Genomic DNA, 23,535 nt, shown 5'->3' with positions numbered 1-23,535 from the left:
TTGGGGAACAGGCAGCCTTGGGCCCAGCACAAAGCTTCCTGGCATTGTTGCTACCTGAACTGATGAGGCTTCAATCCATATCCTCCCCCAACTCTAACCCCCCTCTAACCCCCCCAAGCCCGGAGCAGTGTTTAGATAAGACCACTGGCCCTTGGCAGAGGCAGGACCCTCATGCCTGCTGGCACACCCACTGCCCAGGATGCCCCCATGCTGCTGCGTCCCACTTCTGACTCTCCCAGACATCTGTCAGCTCCCCACTACTCTAAGCCTGGCCCAGCCGTGCCCTTCCCCTCCTCAGGGTAGCCCCGGGGGCACGCTGCCAGGCTTAGCATATACATCCAACTCAGTCACTGGTTCCTAGAATCCTACGGTGGTAAAGAGAGGAAAGGGCCTCAGAGCACAGAACTTCTGACCCAGAAAGGACCTTGTGACACAGAAAGTCAGGGTCAGAAGGGGGCCAATCAATCAATCAATAAGCACATTTGACACACCTATCAGATGCCAGGCATAGTGTCAGGGGAGGAGAGAAGGCACAGAAATTAAACAGCCCCTGAATTCAAGGAACAGACATTCTCTTAAGGGTGAAAACATGGACTGACACAAGAATATCCGATACGGATATGGAAAATAAATAGGAGGTAGTGGGGGAAGTTCTAGAGAGAATAAGAAAGGCCTCTTCTAGAAGATGGCATCGGAGCTGAGCTTCCAACAGAGCTGTGTAAGAAGTGAATGGGACAGAAAGCAAAGCAGAGCTGGGGAGGATCTTGGCAAAGGATGGTCAGCCAGGGCAAACGGTGCACCAGAGGGGGAAAAGTACAAGAGGTGGTGGACCTAGACTGTCAGAGCTGGGAGGGCCGTTAGAACCTGGGATGTCAGAGCTGGGAGGGCCCTCAGAACCCAGGATGTCAGAGCTGGGAGGGCCCTCAGAACCCGGGATGTCAGAGCTGGGAGGGCCCTCAGAACCCAGGATGTCAGAACTGGGAGGGCCCTTAGAACCCGGGATGTCAGAGCTGGGAGGGCCCTCAGAACCCGGGATGTCAGAGCTGGGAGGGCCCTCAGAACCTGGGATGTCAGAGCTGGGAGGGCCCTCAGAACCCGGGATGTCAGAGCTGGGAGGGCCCTCAGAACCCGGGATGTCAGAGCTGGGAGGGCCCTCAGAACCTGGGATATCAGAACTGAGAGGGCCCTCAGAACCTGGGATGTCAGAGCTGGGAGGCCCTTAAACCAGGAGGTCAGAGCCGGGAGGGCCCTTAGAACCCAGAAGGTCAGAGCTGGGAGGGCCCTTAGAACCCAGGAGGTCAGAGCCGGGAAGGCCCTTAGAACCCAGGAGGTCAGAGCTGGGAGGGCCCTTAGAACCCAGGAGGTCAGAGCCAGGAGGGCCCTCAGAATCCGGGATGTCAGAACTGGGAGTATTACTGAACCAGAATAAAGAGGAACTGGGACATGTCCATCTCTTCAACAAACACCAGTGGGTTTTTATTACCTCTAAGATTAAATTAAAACTTCTGTTTTTCATTGAAAAATCTTACAAACAAGACTCCAGCTTTATCATGCAATATTTCCAACTTCATTGAACTAGATGAGGGAGTGGATAGGGCTCAGGAAAACCTGAGTTCAAATCTAAATCCAGTCACTTAATGTGTGACACTGGGCAAGTCACTTAATCTGTTTACCCCAATTTCCCCAACTGTAAAATGGGACTAATAATAGCACTTAATTCCTAAGCTTGTTGTGGGGATCAAATAAGATACTATTTGTAACATACCTAGCACATAGTAGGTGCTTAAAAATGCATATTTCCATACTCCTCATCCTCTTTTGCATGCTTAATTACTCTCAGCTTGTTTGGAGTTATTTTTTCTTATGTGTGATGCTCTTCTTTATTTTTCTGAATAGCACCTTGTGCTTAGTGCTGAAAGTATTTTAAAAATTGAGTAGTGGGCAAGGCCCTGTCTGGAGTTAAGTGAACTCTATTTTAGTAGAAACCCCAATGCTAAGTCACTAGGAAACCCTGCGCAAAACATTTTTCACTCTGAGATGAATTCCCTCATTCATAAAATGAAAGAAAGAGTTCTTTAAGGTCCCTTCTAGTTTTAACATGCCATGTTCTAAAACTCAATGTTATAAGACCCCTTCTAGCTCTAACATTCTCTGTTCTAAAGTCCCCTCCCACCTCTGACTCCCGGGTTCTAAGGGCCTTCCCAGCTCTGACATTATTCTAAAGCAGGGGTCCTCAAACTGTGGCCATGGGCCAGATGCGGCAGCTGAGGACATTTATCCCCCTCACCCAGGGCTATGAAGTTTCTTTATTTAAAGGCCCACAAAACAAACTTTTTGTTTTTACTATAGTCCAGCCCTCCAACAGATGGAGGGACAGTGAATTGGACCCCTATTTAAAAAGTTTGAGCCTTCCCAGCTCTGACCTCCTGGGTTCTAAGGGCCCTCCCAGCTCTGACCTCCCGGGTTCTAAGGGCCCTCCCAGCTCTGACCTCCTGGGTTCTAAAGGGAGGAGGAGAACACCGGGTTTTCAGCTCTTTTCCTGCCATGTTATTTTTCTCCCAACTGTCTGTGGCAGCACAACCCTAGAAAACACAGCCTCTATCCGACAGGCCTTTAGAGGAGGTAAGGAGCCTGCCAGAGCCATCGCACTCAGCAGGCTGCCAAACTAGGCTGTAGCTGGGGCCCTTGGGAGCCCATAGAAGGGCTTGGCTGGCAGCTGCCCCCTCCTCCTATCAGTTCACTCTTCATCCAGTTCTCTGCACCCCAGAGAGACACTGAGAAGTTTGAACAAGATGGACAGAGGAGAAGGGTGGGGCTGGGTTCTGGGCTCCATCTGAAACAGATCTACCCTGGACATCCCCAAAATAACCCAAGGAGCCATGCTTACGACCTGCACTGCCCAAAATAGCTGCCATGAAGGCCGACAAGCGGAGGAAGGGAGGGGATGAACAAGAGGTTTCTTAGGAGCTGGCTTGAGAAGTCCTCAATCTTTGGCCTTGGCTTCTCTTCCAAGTGTGCCATAACAGGGAAATGTGCTAAAAGACATGGGTTTGAATTCTGAGGTCTTTTTCTTTTGTTGTTTTCTTTTTTTTTTTTCTCAATTACACATGAATTCTGGCTTCTGAACCAAGGTAGCTGTGTGCTCTGGCCAGGTTTCTGGACTTCCAAGTTTTCCAGAACATAGAGATGTTCTAAAAAGTATGAGGTTGAATTCTGAGGTCTTTTCCCACTGTTTTCTTTTTTTCCCAATTACACATGAATTCTGGCTTCTGAATCAAGGTAGCTGTGTACTCTGGCCAGGTTTCTGAACTTCCAAGTTTTCCAGAACAGAGAAATGTTCTAAAAGACATGAGTTCAGATTCTGAAGTCTTTTTTTTTTTTATTGTTCCCTTTATTTTTTTCCTGGTTACACATGAATTCTGGCTTCTGAACCAACGTAGCTGTGTGCTCTGGCCGAATTTCTGGACCTCACAGTGATCATGAGTCTCCCTATAAAAAGGAATCAAAGCTATCTGCATTATTTGTCTCAAAACATTGTTCTAAGGCTCAAATGAGACACGACACCCTCTTCTGACATTTCTCCCTTCTAGGACTCCCGGTCCCAACACACTAAATTCCCTGTGTTTCTTTGAGCGCAAGACACTTCATCTCTCAGCTTGGGGCATGGTCTCTGACTAGAATGCCCTCCCTCATCAGCCCACCGGCTTCTTTCAAATCCCAGCCAAAGTCTCACCTTCTACAGGAAGCCGTTGCTGACCCATGCAATGCTGGTACCTTCCCTCTGTTGATTATCTCCCGTATATTTTCCTGTATACACCTTGTTCGCACATAGCTGTTTACACATTGTCTCCCTCATTAGGGGAGGGGATTTTTTTTTTTTTGACTTTCTTTGTAGCCCCGGTGTTTAGCACCCTGCCAGGCACATGGGAGGCACTTAATAGATGCTTAATTCATCATATGGTCATTTAAACCATAATTCCAAATCCATTTGTAAGGGACTATCTTTACTGGTAGAGATGGACATTTCAGGAGAGATCCATCCCTGCTTGAAGTGGCTTTGGTGAGATCTTGAGGAAGAAGAAGTTCTGCTCTGTTAGTTTTCAGAGAAAAGCCAGGATCACTGAATACACAACACAGTAAAAGGGAGAAGATTCTAGGTATATTAGCAATAAGATCTGTGATTGTTCAGTCATTTTAGTCATGTCTGACTCTTTCTGATCCCTTTGGGGGACAAAAATAATGAAGCAGTTTGCATTTTCTTCTCCAGCTCATTTTACAGATGAGGAAACTGAGGTGAATAAAAATAATAAGCAATAACAGCTCCCATTTCTGTAGTCTTTTAAGATACGTGAAGAGCTATACACATAATATTTCAATTGAGCATTATAAGACTGAGGCAGAGACTATTACAGAGAAGGAAATTAAGGCTGAGAAAAGTCAGAGACTTGCCCTAAATAATATAGCTAAAAACACCTGATCCAGGTCTTCCTGATTCAAGTCTCTTCTCCATATTTCAGTACCTTCTTCCTCTTTTCTCAATACTCCAAGGATTGTTTAAACATAGTATCATACTCACAGTAGCAGCAAAACTACAATGTAACTGGGAATTGTTTAATACAAAAAAATACAATTCAACATAGATAATGTTGATGTGTAGTTTTCTAAGTCTGCTGCCAGCAAGGAACCATGTCAGTCTGCTGTGGTCCCCTTATAACACTGAAGGTATAGAATTGCTGTGTTTATTAGTCACCCTAACTGACTTCCAGCTTCCAAGAATTCATCCTGTGCTTCAGCCAGACTTCCTCGAATCCAGTACACTCTCCCCACCCCAAGCTATTGTTTCCTGTTTCCTTGTCCTGGATCCTAATTCTGTTCACATTTCAAAGCTTGGCTCTCATCCTATCTTCTCCAAGAAGACTTTGCCAATCATAGGATGATAGATTTATCTTAAGTGTAAAAGGTATCTCAGAGGCTTTCTAATACAATCCCCTCATTTTATAGAGAAGTAGATTGGAGCAAATAGGTGACCTATCTACAGTCACATAGGAAAGAAGAGGAAGACCTGAAATTTCAACCTAGGCCTTCTGACTGCAAATCCAGAACTTTTCCCCCACATCATGATGGCAGCCACATTTGAGACCATAGTGAATTATCCCGGGAAGAAAGAAGAACGGGTCCCTCCTGTTTACAATTTACAATTTGATATATAGAAAGAGCCCTGATCATAAGCAAATCGTAGCTTCAAAGGAACCTGAGGGGGAGCCCTTAAAAGCCATTTCTTTTTTTTTTTTTAAATAACTTTTTATTGACAGAACCCATGCCAGGGTAATTTTTTACAACATTATCCTTTGCACTCACCAATCCTTTCTTTTTAGAGAGGGAGAAACTGAGGCACAGAGTGATTAAATGATTTGCCTAGGCTCAATAAGAACTTGAGGCTGAATCCGAATCTTCCTGATAACTCCAAGGCGAGTGCTTCAACCATCATAATATATTGCCTTTCAAAGTAATTAAGGTTCAAAACCTAGCTTAGCTGGGATCCATGGGCAAGTAACTTACTCTCTCTGAGGTTATAAATTAAGGAAGTTGGCCCAAATGACCTTTCTTTTTCTCTTTCTAACTTATAAGTTGCATGGTCTGTGTTATTTAGCATAAGATAGATGAGTAATAATTCACCTCCTAAGAGAAAGAACAGCCTCAGGGTTCAGAACGCAGTAAATGAAGGAATATTTTTTGCTTTATTGTCCATATTTCATATGTCCATATTTCTTCTTCAAAAGAAGAAATGAAAGAAAATAGGTTTTTTTTCCACTGAAAATTTTTAAAAAAACATGAGCCATGAAGAAGGGAGACTTAGACTCAATGGGCTGCCCCACAGTGTCTCTTTCTGTCTGGGAAACACCACCTTGGCTCACAGCACTTCTAGTTTCCAACTTCTTGCCCTGGGTTGGTGCCCACCTGTCCTTAGAGTAGAGACAGACAGGCCCAGCAGGAGCCTGGGCATGGGAGGGCAGAGGAGGGTCTGGAGAGAGAAAACTCAAGCTCAGGGATTCAGGTTACCGGAAACAGCAAATCCCCCTGTCACTTCCACTAGAAATGCCTCCCTCCCTGGAGGAACATCCTGTTCTGATAGCTCACTGACCCTCACAACCTAACTCTAGGAGTCTGATTCCAAGCTCCCGAGACCAGTGAGTAAGGGGGAGTTTGCAAACAAAGGTTGGAGCTTGATCTGATTGAGGAGGGTGACAAAGCCCTGCCAAGGACCTGATGCCACTGGCTGGCTCCTGCCCAGGGACAATCTACAGTAGACTGAAGTGTCCTGAAATAGTTAATGAACCAAAGAGTCATTCATTGTCCTGGAAGGGACCTTAGAACACAGAAGGTCAGAGCTGGGAAGGGCCTTAGGACCCAGGATGTCAGAGCTGGGAGAGTCCTTAGAATCTAGGATGTTAGAACTGGGAGGACCCTTAGAACCCAAGAGCCAGAGCTGGGAGGGCCCTTAGAACCCAGGATGTCAGAGCTGGGAGGGCCCATAGAACCTGGGATGTCAGAGCTGGGAGGGCCTTTAGAACACAAGATGTCAGAGCTGGGAGGGCCTTAGGAAACCTATAGTATGCTCTATATCCTATCATTTTATATATCATAAAACAATAAAAATGATTCATTGGGTTCAGTACTAGTTACTGAGGTTATAGAACCAGTTTAGATTGTGAAGAAAAAAAGGAGAGGGAAGGGTTACCTGCGAGTCCAGCACACCAGCTCTGGGCTCTGCTTTCTCCCACTAACATCTCCTAGCCACTCTGTGCCTCAGAAAACCTCCGGAGAGGAGTCCCCTTATCTGCCTCTCGGAATCTCTAGCCTCCTTCACAGTTTATCTCAAGCGCCACCTCCTGCCAGATGCCTCTCCTTATCCCCCCTCCTCCTCTTGTGCCTTCCTTTCACCTTACCTGGTCTTAACGCTACATATTTTCATATACTTGTATGGATGTAATTTATTTCTCAGCAGAATGGAGGCTGTGGGGGGGCATCCTGTTTCAATTTCATATTCATATGAAATTCATATCTTCAAGCACCTAGAATATGGTAGCTGCTTTACGCTCACTGTTTTTAAAAAATGGAAAGAACAAAAAAAATCATGCAACTGAAAGATATGTAATTATAATGATCAAACATGGCCCCAGAGAAGAGATGGGCAAATGCTCCTCCCTCCCTTCTCTGAAGAAGTAGAGAATTATGGGTGTAGAACTTTGTATACATGTTGAGTTAGTTTTCTTGAACTGATTTTTTCCCATTTAAAAACGACAATCTGTTACATGGATTGGCTCAGTAGGAAGCAGGGAGGGAGGAAGAATACATTTGGAAAAAGACGGTAATGTAAAAATAAAAGAGAGCAATACAAACTTTTAAACATAGATGAAAAGATAAAATATCCATTAAGTGATTAATATGCGCAGATTGATTAATCTTGTCCCGGTTAGAAGCATCCCCCTCCTCCTCCGGAAGATCTCCGAGCACAGGTAGCCCCATCATGAGTTTCAGGGGCAGTGCCCAAGGCCCCTCTTCCCTGGTCTGGCCCATCAATGTCCAGGCATCTCAGGCCCAAGACTAGGGGAGGGGGAAAGGGAATGGTCCAAGGTGGTGGAGGTGAAACATCGTCTCCTTTGTTATCAGAGGTTCCAGACAGGGCCTGCTCACACGGGCGATGTGCCAGGGCTGGGGACTTGAGCCAAGTGCAGACAGCTTGCTTGGCGCCCAGATACTAATGCTGTGGGGCGGGCAGGCTGCCCACTGACCCCCGTCACAACAATCCCTAATCTCCACTCTGCCCAGGGCCAAGGCATGTCATGTTAGGGCTCGGGAGGGCTGTGGGAATGGGGCCTCCTCATGGGGCAAGCCTCCTCCCTTGCCCCCAGCCCCTTCCAGGAAACTGGGAGTGGGAGGTTGGGGGAATTCCTGCGTACCCCAGCTGTGGTGCAGCAGAGCCCGGGGAGGGGCTGGCTGGCTGGGTGGGGATGGCTCCGAATTCCAGGAGAGGCCTGCCTGCCTGCCTGCCTGCCTTAGGGGGTGGCCGGTCACAGGGTTTGAAAAGCTATGGCCAAAGCAGGGGAGAAGGTGGGGGAAGGAATTCCACACCAGCTGCCGCCCGGCTTCAGCTGTTAGGGGGAGAAGAACAAAGCAGAATCCCTGGACCCCGTTCCATGTTAAAGCGGGGCAGGTTCTTAGCCTGTGGTACCTCAGAACACCAGAGAGGGAAGGGACAGAAGCAGTCTTAGAGTGGGAACGGCTGAGGAGGGCAGCTGGTCCATTACTGACCTGACCCGAAAATTCTCCTACACATCTCCCCAAAGCAGTCATTCAGCCTTTATCTGACGGCCTCCAGAGTGTAGGTATGGAAGTGCACAGAGTGCTGGGCCTGGAGTCAGGAAAACTCCTCTTCCTGAGTTACTTACTAGCAGTAGGACCCTGAGCAGGTCACTTAGCCCTGTCTGCCTCAGTTTCCTCATCTGTAAAATGAGCTGGAGAAGGAAATGGCAAATCACTCCATTGTCTCTGCCAAGAAAACCTAAACGGGGTCACAAAGAGCCAGACACGATTGAAAAACAACTAAACAAAACAAAAGTCGGGAATCAGCAACCAGGACCTTCCAGGACTTATCATTTTGGGGTAGCTGTAATTATTAGGAAGGATTTAGTGATATCAAACTTATTTTGCAAAATAATAACAGTTACTACCAACCATAGCAGCCAGAATTTAGAAAAGACTTCAAAATTTGCAAAGCTCTTTACAAACACATTCTCTCATTTAATTCTCACAACTCTGAAAGCAGGTGTTCCTATTTCCATTACTATCCCCATTTTTTAGATTTGGAAACAAATCTAACTCTAAATCTAGAGGCAGAGATTAATTGACTTGTCTAGAGTCATATATCAAATTGAGTCGACTCTGAGAGAGTGGATTTGAATTTGTCTTCCTGACTATTCAGTGCCCCAAGGCCTATCCTTTAAGACTAAATAAATTTAATTTGCCATGCACAATGTCAACCCTTTAAATTCTAACATTTAGAATTTTTTCTAAATTAAAATTTTTTTTAATTTAATTTTTTATTTCAATGAATAAATTTGATAAATAAAATTTATTTTCAAGTAAATTTTTAATTTGACTCTATAATAATAGACCTTTCTGATATCAGAATAAAATAATCTACTTTAATAACTATAATATTATCTCAAATTTATGTAGTGCTCTACATTTGAAGAGGCTTTACATATGTTATCTCATTTGAGCTTCACAATAATTTTATGAAATAGGTGTTACTATTATCCCCATTTTACAGATGAAGAAACTGAGGCTGAGTTTAAGTGACTTGTATAGAGTCACACAGTGAAGGGTATATCTGAGGTAAGATTTGCACTCAGGTCTTCCCAATTCCAATTCATGTCATTTACCACTAGTCTGGCAGCATGAAAGATAGAGTGCCAGGCCTGCATTCAGACTTATTTTCCTGAGTTCAAATCCAGCCTCAGCCATTTAGTAGCTGTGCTACCCTGGGAGAATCACTTAACTCTGTTTGCCTTACTTTCCTAATCTGTAAAATGATCTAAAGAAAGCTACGATAAATCACTCCAATATCTTGGCTAAGAAAACCAAATAAGGTCCCAGAGAGTTGAAAAATGACTAAACAACAACCAAAATCCACTGTTCCATCCTGTTGTCAATCATCTAGTGCATTACCTTCCCTTTCTGTTTTGTTCACTTAAATGTTTGCCTTACTTTCTTAATCCATAAAATGATCTAGAGAAAGAAAAAATAAATCACTCCAATATCTTGGCTAAGAAAACCAAATGGGGTCCCAGAAAGTTGAAAAATGACTAAACAACAACTCAAATCTACTGTTCCATCAATCATCTAGTGCATTACCTTCCCTTTCTGTTTTGTTCACTTAAATGTTTGCCTTACTTTCCTAATCCGTAAAATGATCTAGAGAAAGAAGTAATAAATAAATCACTCCAGTATCTTGGCTGAGAAAACCAAATGGGGTCTCCCATTTGCAAATGAAATATCTGTACCTTTATTCAAATCATGATCAAAAGGTGAAATGACAATTGGCCAAGGAAGACGCCTCCTTGGATGATGACTCTTAACTCCCTTGCCATCACTTCCTCCCCACTCCATCGGGTTCTAATTCGAGATGTGCAGTATTGGGTTCAAACGGCTCCATCTTTTCTACAAAGATGGCATAACTCCTCTCAGTTAATGGCACTCTCCCCATTATCCTAGTCTACTATGCCAAAAAAGGAAATGAGGTTAATCTGGGCATGACCCATGCTTAATAAAGCCAAGCTGACACTCTATTATCACTGCTTCCTTTTCTAGATGTTCAGTAACCGTCCCTTTAATAGTCTGTTCTGGAATTTTGTCAAGAATCAAAGTCCAGCTCACTGCCTGCTCCTTTGCCTTTTTTGAAACTGAAGACAGCATTTGTCCTTCTTCCATCCCGTGACAACTCTCCAAGGTCTTTCAAAGGGCACTGATAGCGGCTCCACTATACCTGCCAATTTTCTCAGTATAGTTTTTTGGGTCTGTGACCTGAATTTCTTGAGGGCAGCTGGGCGCTCTCTTGCACTCTATTTATTTTAGCTTCCAGTTGCTTCATGGCCATTTTTATTCTCCCTCTCCCATCCAGAGTCCACCCCATCCTCCCACCCCTGGAAGTCTTATCTCTTCTTTATCTTCCTCTTTTCTCCAAAATAGAATTAAAAAAACAAACCACCAAAATCCTTTTTGGGTATCCTTGGCATTTCTTATGAGCCACAGCTCAATCTGAGCTATGTCCCATCTGTCCCTATCGTTCTAGGGAGTACCACCAAGTGGCAACCATCCTCTACTGACCAAGCTTGTTCCAGTTTGGGACAGTACAAGGGATAGTGTGATCTAGTGGACAGAGTCAAGTGAATATCAGATAGATCCGGCTGGGTAACCACAGGCTAATAACAACTTCTCAAAAGCCCAGACAACTCTGTGATATTTATGAGGGGAGGGAAGAGGGGAGGGAAGGGGAGAGGGCTGGATTCTGCCTTGGGCTAAGGCAAGCCCGCCTCATTCTTTCCTCTGCCCCTGCCGGACTCCCAGGAGTCTTTTTTGGGGTCAAGGAAGAAGCCCCTCTCAGACCTCGTCATCCAACCTCACACTTCCCTGTCAGGACAGGGTTACAGGACACTAATCATCATTTGGAAGTCTACATCCCTTCCTTAATGGGAGATTGAGGGCCCCCCTCCTGTCAGTGAGTATTCAGGACCTCTTTCCTTTATCTCCTGGGGTAGGGAAGGGAGGGACCCAACTGGGAAGGGATGAGTAGGATGAAGAATTATTCCCCCCCTTCCCCAGGGCCAGTCCTGGAAGCTCTGACAGTCACACCAAACCGGCCTGGCAACAGCCTCCCTGCTGGGCTCGGCCGCTTTTGGCCTTCCATCTCCTTATAAAGCAGCTGCCCTGGTGCTTTTTTCTCTTAGCACAGTTTAATTTTATACAGAGCAAAGGCACTCTTCAGTCCCTTCTGCCTCACCCTGCCCCGCTGAATACATTCCTCCCAGATCAACATTACCTAATTTAACCATGGTCCCCGAGCCCTGGGCTCTCTCAAAATAGCAGCTGCCAAGGGGGGAAAATACCCTAATGTTATCAAAATAAACAATCTCCCCACTCCCTGGCCTGCCCTTAGTCTGCCTGGCCTGGCTTGGGAGGAGGCCCCAGGGCCCTAATTTGAGGGGAACCAAGAAGAAAACTCAAGTCCTGTTTCCTACATCTTTCCTCGTTCTTCTGCCGCCATTCCTGGTAAGCAGAGAGCTCCATCAGCTCAGGACCCCTTTCCATAACTTCCTCTGCCTTCCTTCCCTTCTACTTGCCTCATCCATCTTCTGGGGGGGGTAATCCATCTAATCCTGATCGCTACAAACATGGCCCTTCACCCAAGCCTTGATACTAACTCTTCAGCCAAGGCCAGTCCTAGAGAATCACAAAATATCAGAGCCGGGAGACGAAGGGATAGGAAAACATTTATTATTATTATTATTATTTGATCATCACATAATCTTGCTGTTGCTATGTCATTGTTCTTTTAATTCTACTCACTTCCTTAGCATCAATTCATGTAAGTCTCTCCAGACCTTTTTGAAATCATCGTCCTGATCATTTCTTATTCCATCACATTCATATATCACAATTTACCCAACCATTCTCCAACTGATGGGCATCCACTCAGTTTCCAGTTTCTAGCCACTACAAAGAGGGCTGCTGCAAACATTCTTGCCCATGTGGGTCCCTTTCCCTCTCTTGTGATCTCTTTGGGATACAGGCTGGATCAGAGTATACAGTTTGATAGCCCTCTGGGCATAAGAACAAGCATTTATTAAGCACCTACTATGTACCTGGCTCTGAGCTATATGCTTTTCAAATATTATCTTGTTTGCTCTAAGGAGGATCCTTAGGATATAGAATGTCAAAGCCAAACGGGGGTCCTGGAGTAGGGGTACTCATGGATAGATTTCAAGGGAGTCTATGAGCATGGATGGAGAAGAAAAAGGACACGTTGACTGGAATACAACTGATGTTCTTTGCAATCCTCCTGCGAATTTTTATTATACGCATCTGATAACATTACTCAGAGAAGGGGTCCCTAAGTGGCCCCAAACCACCAAAGGAGTGAGTCCATGACATAACAAAGGTTCGGAATTCCTGCCTCAGAGCACAGAGTGTCATGGCGGGAAGCAGGATCGCCGCCCACTGCTAGTCCCTTCGATCCTAAAAATTATCTTTCACTTACACATTTGTGTGTCAGAAGAGTATATCATTGTCTCCTCTGATAGAGGAGCTCATTGGAGACAGGGATAGTTTTTTTCCTTTGTATTCCTGGCACCTATCACAATGCCTAACGTATGGCAGGTGCTTAATAAATGCTTGCTTTCCTTCTGGCTCTGCTTCTGACTTGCCAAACTTCACCACCATGCATCAGCTTCACCATGGAACTTCCCACTGGCATACTGGTCCCCCTTTTCCATCTCTTTCCAGGGCCTCCACTTTGGAGAACAACTAACCTTTTTTCCCTCCTGGCTTTCCTTCTGACTTTCGGACCGTACCCACTTCTATGTCTCCACACCATTCCCCACAAGCCCCTTTTCTTCTGTATACCAAAGGTTTAACACAGTAACTAGCACATAGTTGGAGATTAATAAATGTTTACTGACTTTATGCTCATAAGCTGGTAAGATATTCAAAAGCAGGGATTGTCTTTCTTTTTTTTTTGCTTGGGTTGGTCATTCCGACATTTAGCACAGTACTGGTATATACTTAGCGCTTAATAAATGTTTGTTGCCTTGTTCATTGATTAATCAGAGCTGGAAGAGTCCTTAAGACATTGCCTATGAGAGCTTAGAGGGATCTTAGCACAGAGAATGTCAGAATTTAATTCATCAGAGAATTGGAATCTCAGGACATTAGAACTAAGAGAAACCTTACACACCATCAAATTCAACTCCTGCATTTTGCTTCTAAGGAAACTGAGGCCCAGTGAGAGCAAATAGCTCATCCAAGATCACATTAATCCTTCAGTAATCAGAGATCTCACTGAAACTCAGTCGCTCCTCCTGAAACCTGAGTCCCTCTGGAAAATTCTCCACTGGGATGATCCAGGCAGGGCTGTTCCTACATGACAGGCCCATTTCCCTAACCAGTCATCCATCTCTTTGGCATCTCTTATCAATCTTCTGGTAATATTTGCACGTATTCTGCTCACACCTTCCATCCCTTTCTTCCCTCTCTGTCCCTCCCCCTCTTCCTCTCTCTCTGTCTCTGAGTCTCTGTCTCTGTCTATCTCTCTGTTTCCTTTCTCGCTCTCTCTCTGTCTCTGTTTCCTCTCTCTCTGTTTCTCTCTCTCTCTCTCTCTCTCTCTCTTTCTGTGTCTCTGTTTCTTCTTCTTCTTCTCTTCTTCTCTTCTTCTTCTTCTTCTTCTTCTTCTTCTTCTTCTTCTTTTCTTCTTCTTCTTCTTCTTCTTCTCCTCTCTCCCTCTCTTTCTCCCTCTCTGTTTCCTTCATATCTCTCTCTCTGTCTCTCTGTTTCCTCTCTCTGTCTCGTCTCTCTCTCTCTCTCTCTCTCTCTCTCTCTCTCTCTCTCTCTCTCCTTTCTCTCTCTCTCTCTCTCTCTCTCTCTCTCTCTCTCTCTCTCTCTCTCTCTCTCTCCCCCTCTCTGTTTCCTTCCTTCCTCTCTCTCTGTCTCTCTGTTTCCTCTCTCTGTTTCTCTCTCTGTCTCTCTCTCTCTTTGTCTCTCTCTCTCTCTCTGTCTGTCTCTCTCTCTCTCTGTCTGTCGCTTTTCTCTCTGTCTCTTTTTTCTCTCTATGTCTCTCTCTGTCTCTCTGTCTCTCTCTGTCTCTGTCTCTTTCTCTGTCTCTCTCTCTCCGTCTCTCTCTCTCTCTCTCTCTCTCTGTCTCTGTGTCTGTCTCTCTCTCTCTCTCTCTCTCTCTCTCTCTCTCTCTCTCTCTCTCTCTCTCTCTCTCTCTCTCTCTCTCTCTCACTGCCCTTTAGGTGACCCAAAGCTCTGAGGCTTTAGTGATCTGGATTCCAGGATTTGGGGCCTGTGGCGTAAAGTTGCAATGGCAGATCACATAACACATGGAAAGTGCTTTGGGGACCTTAAGGAGTAAAATAAATGTTAACCGTGACCGTTTCACAGAGGACTTTATTCCAACCTCCTCTTTTTACAGAGGAGGAAGCTAAAGCCCGTTAAAAGGGGAGTTCCTTAAACTCTCAGACTGATGGAGCGATCAGGCCCACAGAGCAGGAAGAAGGGCTGTGGGCCGGCTTACTGCGAGCTTCTCCCAGGTCTGGAGTCTGGCGGAGTTGGGATGTGGGGGGAGGGACACAGGCTCTTGACTGTAGGGCTATTCATACTTCACCTAAAATCATGAGGCCTCCCACCTGGCTATCCCTGGGACCCAAAGTTGCTGGGCCGGAGTGGGCCCCTCCCCAGCCCTGCCTCCCACCTCATCCCATCCCCCTCATTCAGCTGCCGCAGGAATGTCAGCAGGACAGGAATGTCACACACACGCTCCAGCCAGGGGAGCTGGAATCCCTCCAGTATCCCCTTCTCACCCAGTGACCTCAGCAATCATTAACCCCGGGGCAGAGCCCACAACAGGGCCTTCCCCCACCCACATCGGGGGGCCTCTCTGCCCCTCGGACACCTGGCCTAGAGAGGTGAGTAGGGGATGCAGAGGAAGTGGGTGTTGTCCATCCTTCCACCTGGCCGTGCCTGAAATACCGCTCCCTCCCGGGCCGAGCCCTGGGCCCAGGCTTCTTCAGGGAGCGGGACCCCAAGTCCGACGCAGTCTGATCTAAGAATTTAGAGTCACCCAGCAGAGTCTGCTCCCTTATTTTATAGGTGGGAGAAACTGAGACTGAAAAAAAAAGTCTTGACCAAGCTGAAGAGCTGAGATTTGAGCCCAGGGCTAGACCTAGAGCTGGGGCACTCACCACTGTACCATGGCTGCCCCAAACTTCACACTGTCAATATCTGGCTGAATGGACAACACCTTTCCCTTCCCCTCCCACCAAAGACAAGTCAAGCCTCAGAGTTCCCGAACACGCCAGCATGACGGAATAGGAGTGTTCAGATCACACAGCTCAGCGCCAGCATAGAGCCCTGGCCCACTCCATCCCAATTTTTAAAAATCATCTAACAATAAGAAGTGCAGCTTGAAGGTCTGAAAGCACTTTATGTACATTAGTGAATCGATCCTTACAACTTGGGAGAGTTAGGTATCATGATCATCCCCATTTTACAGATGAGGATACAGAGGCTCAGTGGGTCACAAAGTAAGAGTCTAGGGCATAATTTGGAGCCAGATTTTTCCAGCGACTCAGTCCTGTCATTTTTCCCATCACACTGAACTAATGTACTAACTTTCCTGGCCCCAAATTCTAGTTTTAAGGGGGGAAATCTATCAGTTGGGTGAAGATAGGGGGGCCGGGTGTAGCCGTGAGGGAGTGAAACATGACCGGGGTAAATATGGCACCCAGTGCTTTCTCCAGGCTGCACCTGAACCATTCCCAGGGAGGGAGGTCTCTGGGGTTGTGGCCTCCCTTCCCTCCCTGCAGAAATTCCCCTCAGTCACTGAGGTGAATCCAAGGCTTGGGGTTTTGATCTTATCAACATTCCTTCCCTCACCTCTCCTCCTCCGGGGAGGGGGAAGGGAGACCCTCTTAACCCTTTCTAACCTTCCAGCAGCCTCAGTAGAGGGGATGGAAGAGGAAATAGGGTGAGTCAGGACAAAGGGGAGAACAGGAGAAATGAGTAATTACAAGGCACCAAAAGTCAGTTCAAGCTAATCACAGTCTTTCCTCCAATGCCCCCACCCTCCACCCCTTCCTTAACCCTTCAGGTGCCAACATTCTCCAAATACTGGCCTTGCCTTGACTGTTACTAAAGCCAAAGGAGGATTTCCAAGCCTTTTCATAGCCATGAGGTCATAGGATCCTCCCAATAACTCTGTGGTGAGATGGGATTGACATTATTCCCTCCATCTTAATAAAGAAAAGCTGAGTGGAACCAGTGTGAAGGGTCCCAGGATTCGGAGACCATCTCCTAGATACTTGCCACTCTACGATATCTGTGTGATTTTGGGTAAACTGTCTCCCTTCTCTGGACCTTAATTTTATCATCTATAAAATGGGGGAGGCAGCATGAATGACATGAACTCAAAGTCCCCTCCACTTCTATGAAACTCAGACCGCCCATCCACATCACCAGTATTTGCTTGGATGCTCCATAAGTACTTGAAGATGCTTATAGAATCTCTTACTTTTAAAGTGGGTACCTAATAAAGGGCCTTGCATACTGTAGGAGCCCAATAAGTAGCTTATCCAAGATTTAATGTGGGAAAGACTCTGCTTTAAGTCAGATCTAAGTCCACGCTTTTAGATCCCACAGCGCTATCTGCAATTCTTTTTTCCTTTGATGGGTATATATCCTGGATGGGGAAGTGAGGAGAAGGAAGGGCTCTGGGAATGCCCCAATGGCACCTGATCAGTAGCAGTTGGGTTTTAAGTCAGATCTAAGTCCACGTTTTTAGATCCCACAGCGCTATCTGTAATTCTTTTTTCCTTGATGAGTATACATCCTGGATGGGGAAGTGAAGAGGGGAAAGGGTTTTGGGAATGCCCCAATAGCACCTGAATAGTAGCAGCTGGGTGAACTCTCGAATCAAGGTTAGTTGATACCAGTACCCAGATGGAACCTATTTAAGGGGGAAGATGAAGAACTTGCAAAGTGATGGAGGAACGTGAGAGTGAAGTAATGTGTGAAGTTTAGATGTGACTGTGTTGGAAAAAAGTCCCAAGGTGGAAATGTGACCTGGAGACCCCTGGGAATCCTCTCCCCACTATGTCCTCCTCTCTTCTATTGGATGGAGAGGCGGCCCTTCTGCTTTGTCAAAACAAAGTCCTTTGCATGTATGTCACCTTTTTCAAATTCCCTTTCCACTTCTCAAGAAAACTGCCCCTACCATCATCCTCACCCATTATCTCCCATCTCCAGTCTCTTCTTATTTAAGGTCTTTCCTTTCCTACTATCTACAGACACAAGCCTCCCCGTGTGTAAAAACAAACAAAATCCCATCACCCTGCAATACTTCTCCCATTTCAGCTACATCCTTTGAAAAAGCTGTGTAAAACAATTCTGAAAGACTTAAAAACAATGATCAATGAAACAAACAGAAGAGCTGTGATGAAAACTGATATTTACCTCTTGAGAAAGATGACAAATTCAGGGGCCAGAATGAAAAATATACTTTTTGGACACAGCCAATGGAGAAATTTATTCTGCTTGACTCTGCATAGGTTGCGAAAGAGTTTGGATTTTCCTTTTTTTTTTTTTTTTTTTTAATGGGAAGGAGTGAAAAAGACTTTTGTTCATTGAAAAAAAATCCTTAAGGAAAATGACCCATATATACAAAAATATTTATAGCAGTTCTTTTTATAGTAGCAAAGAACTGGAAACTAAAGGGGCTCTTGTCAGCTGGATAATATCAGGGTATATTAATGTGGTGATTTTTGAGGGGGGGAGGAGGCAAATGGGGTTGTGACTTGCCTAGCATCACGCAACAAATAATTACTTGAGACCAGATTTAAACTCAGATTTTCCTGACTCCAGGGCCTTGCTCCATTCACTGCATCATCTAGCTGCCCCTAGGATATGTTAATGTAAGTGGAATACTATTGTGCCACACAAAATGAAAAAAAGGATGGTTTCCCAGAAGCCGGAGAAAATTTATATGAACTGATGCAAAAGGAAATTGAGAAGAACCAGGAAGATCATTTATAGAACAAGAACAGCAAAGTTTAGACAACTTACACACAAGAATTCTGATCAACACAAAGACCAGCAAGACTTCAGAAGACCTGTGATAAAGCATACTCCACCTCCTGCCCGAGACGGGACATAGTCAGGGTACATACTGAGACATTTTCAGACAAGGCCAATATGTTTATTTTGTTTGATTCTTTCCTCTCTCCCTGAGATCTTGAAATTACTAATCTTAACTTTAATTCTAACCCCAACCACTCACCATACTCACCTACCTATCACATGTTAGGAAGAAAGAACCACAATGGAGCAAGTAGAAATAGAAATGAAGGTAAAAATCCTGGTGATTAGTGGCTAAGAGAGCTTCCTAGCCAAACTTCTGCCCATTCATATTCTTTTGTTAAAACAGAAAGCAGATTCTTTCCCTTTTCTAAACTTTCTTTTTCCTCTTAGGGGCACTATGTTCCTTCCAGTCACTCAGGTTTATAAGTGAGGTCTCTAGAACCAGGACAACAACACAGCAACAAGATTATGCGATGATCAACTCTGATGGACATGGGTCTTTTCAACAATAAGGTGATTCAGGCCATTTCCAATAGACTTGGAATGGAGAAGACTATGGGGACTGAATGTGGATCACAATGTACTATTTTCACTTTATTTTTTGTTATTTACTTGATTTTTGTTTTCTTTCTCATTTTTTTCCTTTTTAATCTGATTTTTCTTGGGCAGCATGATAATTTTGGAAATATGTATAGAAGAATTGCATGTATTTAACATATATTGGATTACTTGCTATCTAAATGAAGGGGTGAGGGAAGAGAGGGAGAAAAAAATTGGAACTCAAGATTTTGCAAGGGTGAATGTTGAAAAGTATGCATATATGAAATGATCAACAGGATGAATACAGAGAGGACTGGCGAGACTTACATGAACTGATGCTAAGTGAAATGAGCAGAACCAGGAGATCATTATATACCTCAACAATGATACTGTTTGAGGATGTATTCTGATGGAAGTGGATCTCTTCGATAAAGAGAACTAATTCAGTTTCAATTGATCAAGGATGGACAGAAGCAGCTACACCCAAAGAAAGAACACTGGGAAATGAATATAAACTGCTTGCATTTCTGTTTTTCTTCTCGGGTTATTTATACCTTCTGAATCCAATTCTCCCTGTGCAACAAGAGAACTGTTCAGTTCTGCACACATATATTGTATCTAAGATATACTGTAACCTATTTAACATGTAAAGGACTGCTTGCCATCTGGGGGAGGGGGTGGAGGGAGGGAGGGGAAAAATCGGAACAGAAGTGAGTGCAAGGGATAATGCTGTAAAAAATTACCCCTGTCAATAAAAAGTTATTTAAAAAAAAGAAAAGTATGCATATATGTTGTGTATTTTTTTAATATGAAGGGATATCATTTTTACTAAAGCTTTTTATTTTCAAAACATATACACAGATAATTTCCAGCATTCACTCTTGCAAAATCTTTCCCTTCATATTCAAAAATAACAAAAACCCCCAAAACATATACATAATTTTAAACATTCATCTTTGTAAAATCTTGTGTTCCAACTTTTTTCCTCCCTCCCTTTTCTCTATCCCCTCCTCTAGATGGCAACTAATCCAATATGTGTTAAACACGTGCAACACTTCCATACATAATTCCACAATTATCATGTGCATATATTTTGAAAAGAAAAAGAAAAATATAAGTGTAGTCTCATCCCTTCCTCTTCCTACTACTCTGCCCCTCGGATCTCATCAGCTGCCAGTTCCTGTGGCTTTTACTAAAGTAGGTGGGTGTTGTGATCTGACGGCTGGAGGACCCAAATTTGAATCCTCTCTCAGACACTATCAGTCCTACCCTGCACAAGTGACAATTGCCTGGTTTATTTATGGTACCTTTCCTACTGTCTACAGACACAAGCCTCCCCATGTGTAAAAACAAACAAAATCCCATCACTCTGCAATACTTCTCCCATCTCAGCTACATCCTTTGAAAAAGCTGTCTAAAACAATTCTGAAAGACTTAAAAACAATGATCAATGAAACAGATAAGTTTCCTTATCTGGAAAATGAAGATGATAATGACATCTCTTCCCCAGGAGGGTGGTGAGGATGAAATGAGATTGGATATTGCAATAAAATGAGATCATATATTGCAAACTTTGTGGAATTGAGGGAAGGGACTGGTCCACTCTTGGTTTATGTTCTCTAGCTCCGAGCTTGGTACAAAGAGCCTGGGACTAAGCAGGACGGGACGGCACCTGTGGATGCCTGATAGTTTCCTCTGATTCTTTCCCAGACGTTAATGACTTCGGCAGCAGGCCTAAAGGCTTCCTGCTTACAAACAAGACAACAATATAGAAAGGAACGACCCCTTCCCTATAGCCAGGCCCCAGACAATGGAGGATGTCCCTAAGGTCCTCCCCACCAGGAACACACTCCTCATTACTCTATCTATTCAAACTAACTTAGAATCAGAGAAATTAGACCTAGTAATGTCCTTACAGATTAGTGAGTCCATCCTTCTGATTTTACAGATGAGGAAACTGAGGGTCACAAAGTGCAAATATTTTGCCCAAGATCACATCATTTATGGATGGATGGGCGTGGGTGGTACTCCCATCAGATCCTGACTCAGCTTCAAGGCCCCTTTGATGAGACAGCTTGGAACAATAGAAATGGCTCTGGTCTGGCATTGTCGAGACTTGGGTTCCAATTCCATTTGAGACTATAGTTTATAAAGAACTTACTTTCCTTGAGACCCACAGAGAAAGTGACTTCTGAATTAAAATACATATTTGAAGGTCCCACCCAGCTCTGACATCTTCTGCCCTAGGGTCCGTTCCAGCTCGGACATTCTTTAAGAGCTTACGTGTCTGAATTTAACCTAGTAGAATGCTGACTAAATACAGATCGAACTTAAAATAAGCTGATACTTCTTAACTCCTAAAGAAAGCTTGTAACTAAACCCAAGAAGGAATACAATTTATCACCCAGGGGAAACAAAATCCCGCAGGAGAAATCTGAGATGGGATAGGCTGGGATTGGGGCAAGAGGGTAGAGGAATAGCCAGAAAAAAGTGGGGCCAGACATGCAATTTAAGGCAGCCCCCAGACAGTCGAGAGGACCAGGTCCTCTAGCACGCCATTCTCCCAGTAGGGTCCTCCTTCCACCTGTTCAGGGTCTAGTCATGCTCTATGGCCCAGCTAACGTCCTGTCTCCTCCAGAATCCCCAGGCTCCCTCTCTTCAGAATTCCTGTTGCATGAAGGCATCTCCACTCCACAATCAAACTTCACACCCATTCTCCCCTATGGCCCCTCAAATCCCATGCTCTTCCAGACTTCCTCAATTTGGTCAAGGGTACCACCATCCTTCCAGGCCCCCGGGGATCTCAAGCCCAGTTCTCCTCAGATTGCTCACTCTCCCTCATGCCATAAGTCTTGTCTTTTCTCCACAACATCTGCACATTGGTCCCCTTCTCTCCGTGGACAGACAAGTTCCTGCTTCAGACCCTTCCCACCTCTCACAGGAAACAATGGCCTCCTGAAGGGGATCAGTGCTTTAGCTTTACCATTACAATCCATCCTCCTTACAGCTGCCAAAGTGGTTTTTCTAAATTACTGGCGATCTAACTCCAGCACTTCCATCATACACAGTAAGTGGTCAGTCTCCAGTGACTACTGTCACCCTAAGGATGGAATAGCTATGCCTTTGTTTGGCATTTCAAAATCTTCACAATCTGGTCTCACTCTACCTATTCAGTCTTATTATCCACAACTCTGCCCTCTTTAGTCCAACCAAGCCAGACTTCTCTCTGTTCACATCTCCCTTCCTCTTTCTCTTCACTTTTTCTTCTCTCTCTTTCTCCCTCCCCCTCTTCTCTCTTTCTTTCTCTTTTCTCTCTTTCCCGTCTTCTTTTTCTCTTCTCTTTCACTTTCTCTTCTTTTTCTTTTTTCTCTTTTACACACACACACACACACAAACACACACTCTCTTGGTGCTTCATCTCCCAACTATTTGCTTTTGTCCTGGCTGTATCCTGCATGCCTTTTTCCATCTTAGATTAAGGGATTTAAATTCCCTGGTTCCTTTAAGGCCCAGCTCAAATATCAACCCTTAAATGAAGCCTTTACTCATTTCTCCAGGTACTCATTCTCTGTTCTCGAAATGTCATATATTATATATACTTATAAGAGTATATGTGATACTTTAACATATTTAACATGTATTGGTCAACCTGCCATTGGCGGGGAGGGGGTGGGGGGAAGGAGGGGAAAAATTGGAACAAAAGGTTTGGCAATTGTCAATGCTGTAAAATTACCCATGCATGTAACTTATAAATAAAAAGCTATAATAAAAAAATAAAAACTAAAAAACTAAAATAAAAAAAATAGAAAAATATATTTAACTGAAAAAAAAAGAGTATATGTGAATGCCCCAAAGAACATAAACTCCTTGCCCTTTTGCTTTTGAATTGACATCACTTAGCACAATGCCTGGTATATAAGTGCTTGATAAGTGCTTGTTGATTAACTGCACTGCCAGTCTATACCAATCTTACAGTCTATACCAGTTAAGTGGCCATCTCATGCTATCCTTCCTTCTGTTTTTTTTTCTTTTTCTTTTTCTTTTTTTTTTTTTTTTTGCTGAGGCAATTGGGATTAAATGACTTGCCTAAGGTCATACAGCTAGGAAATATTAAGTGTCTGAGGCTGGTTTTGAAATCAGGTCCTCCTGACTTCAGGGCCAGCACTCTATTCATTACACCATCTGGCTGGCCCTCCTTCCTTCTGTTTTTAACATGACTGCTTCTGCTGGAGTTTAAGACATAACACAAGGCATCCAAAATCAAAATCATGCAAAGACCAATCTCAGTCCCAGAAGTCTGATGATAAAATTAATTTTCTTTCCCTCAAATGCAGAATGTTACAAAAGCTATCAGCTGGGGCAATAGCGATAGTTGGTTTAACTTGAGTTGAGTACAACTGTTTTTCTTTGTGATGAGGCAGGGGTATAAAAATACCCCAAAGCATCAAGAGAATATTTTTAAAACCCACTGAAAACTGCTAAGAGGCAGGGCATTCTCATGTCTGGATTCCCAGCCTCCTTCAGGGCTCAATTCAGTCTTCCTGATTCCACCTCCGAAGGCCAGCTATTGGAGCTCCCTTC

General features: G+C 44.4%; 1 protein-coding gene and 1 long non-coding RNA gene across 2 annotated transcripts in view; one reads left to right on the top strand and one right to left on the bottom strand.

Annotated features, from left to right (window-relative positions):
- Nucleotides 1-23,535, bottom strand: part of HSPG2 (heparan sulfate proteoglycan 2) — a 164,904-nt gene that overhangs the window by 122,886 nt on the left and 18,483 nt on the right.
- On the top strand, nt 9,318-22,902 carry LOC127555747 (uncharacterized). Its single transcript, XR_007952277.1, has 2 exons — nt 9,318-11,832; nt 18,805-22,902. It is a non-coding gene; the product is annotated as an uncharacterized LOC127555747 (long non-coding RNA).

This window comes from Antechinus flavipes, chromosome 3, assembly GCF_016432865.1.
Source record: "Antechinus flavipes isolate AdamAnt ecotype Samford, QLD, Australia chromosome 3, AdamAnt_v2, whole genome shotgun sequence".
Taxonomy (NCBI): Eukaryota; Metazoa; Chordata; class Mammalia; order Dasyuromorphia; family Dasyuridae; genus Antechinus; species Antechinus flavipes.
The sequence above is the reverse complement of the archived record's forward strand: the minus strand, read 5'-3'. Positions and strand labels throughout refer to the sequence as shown.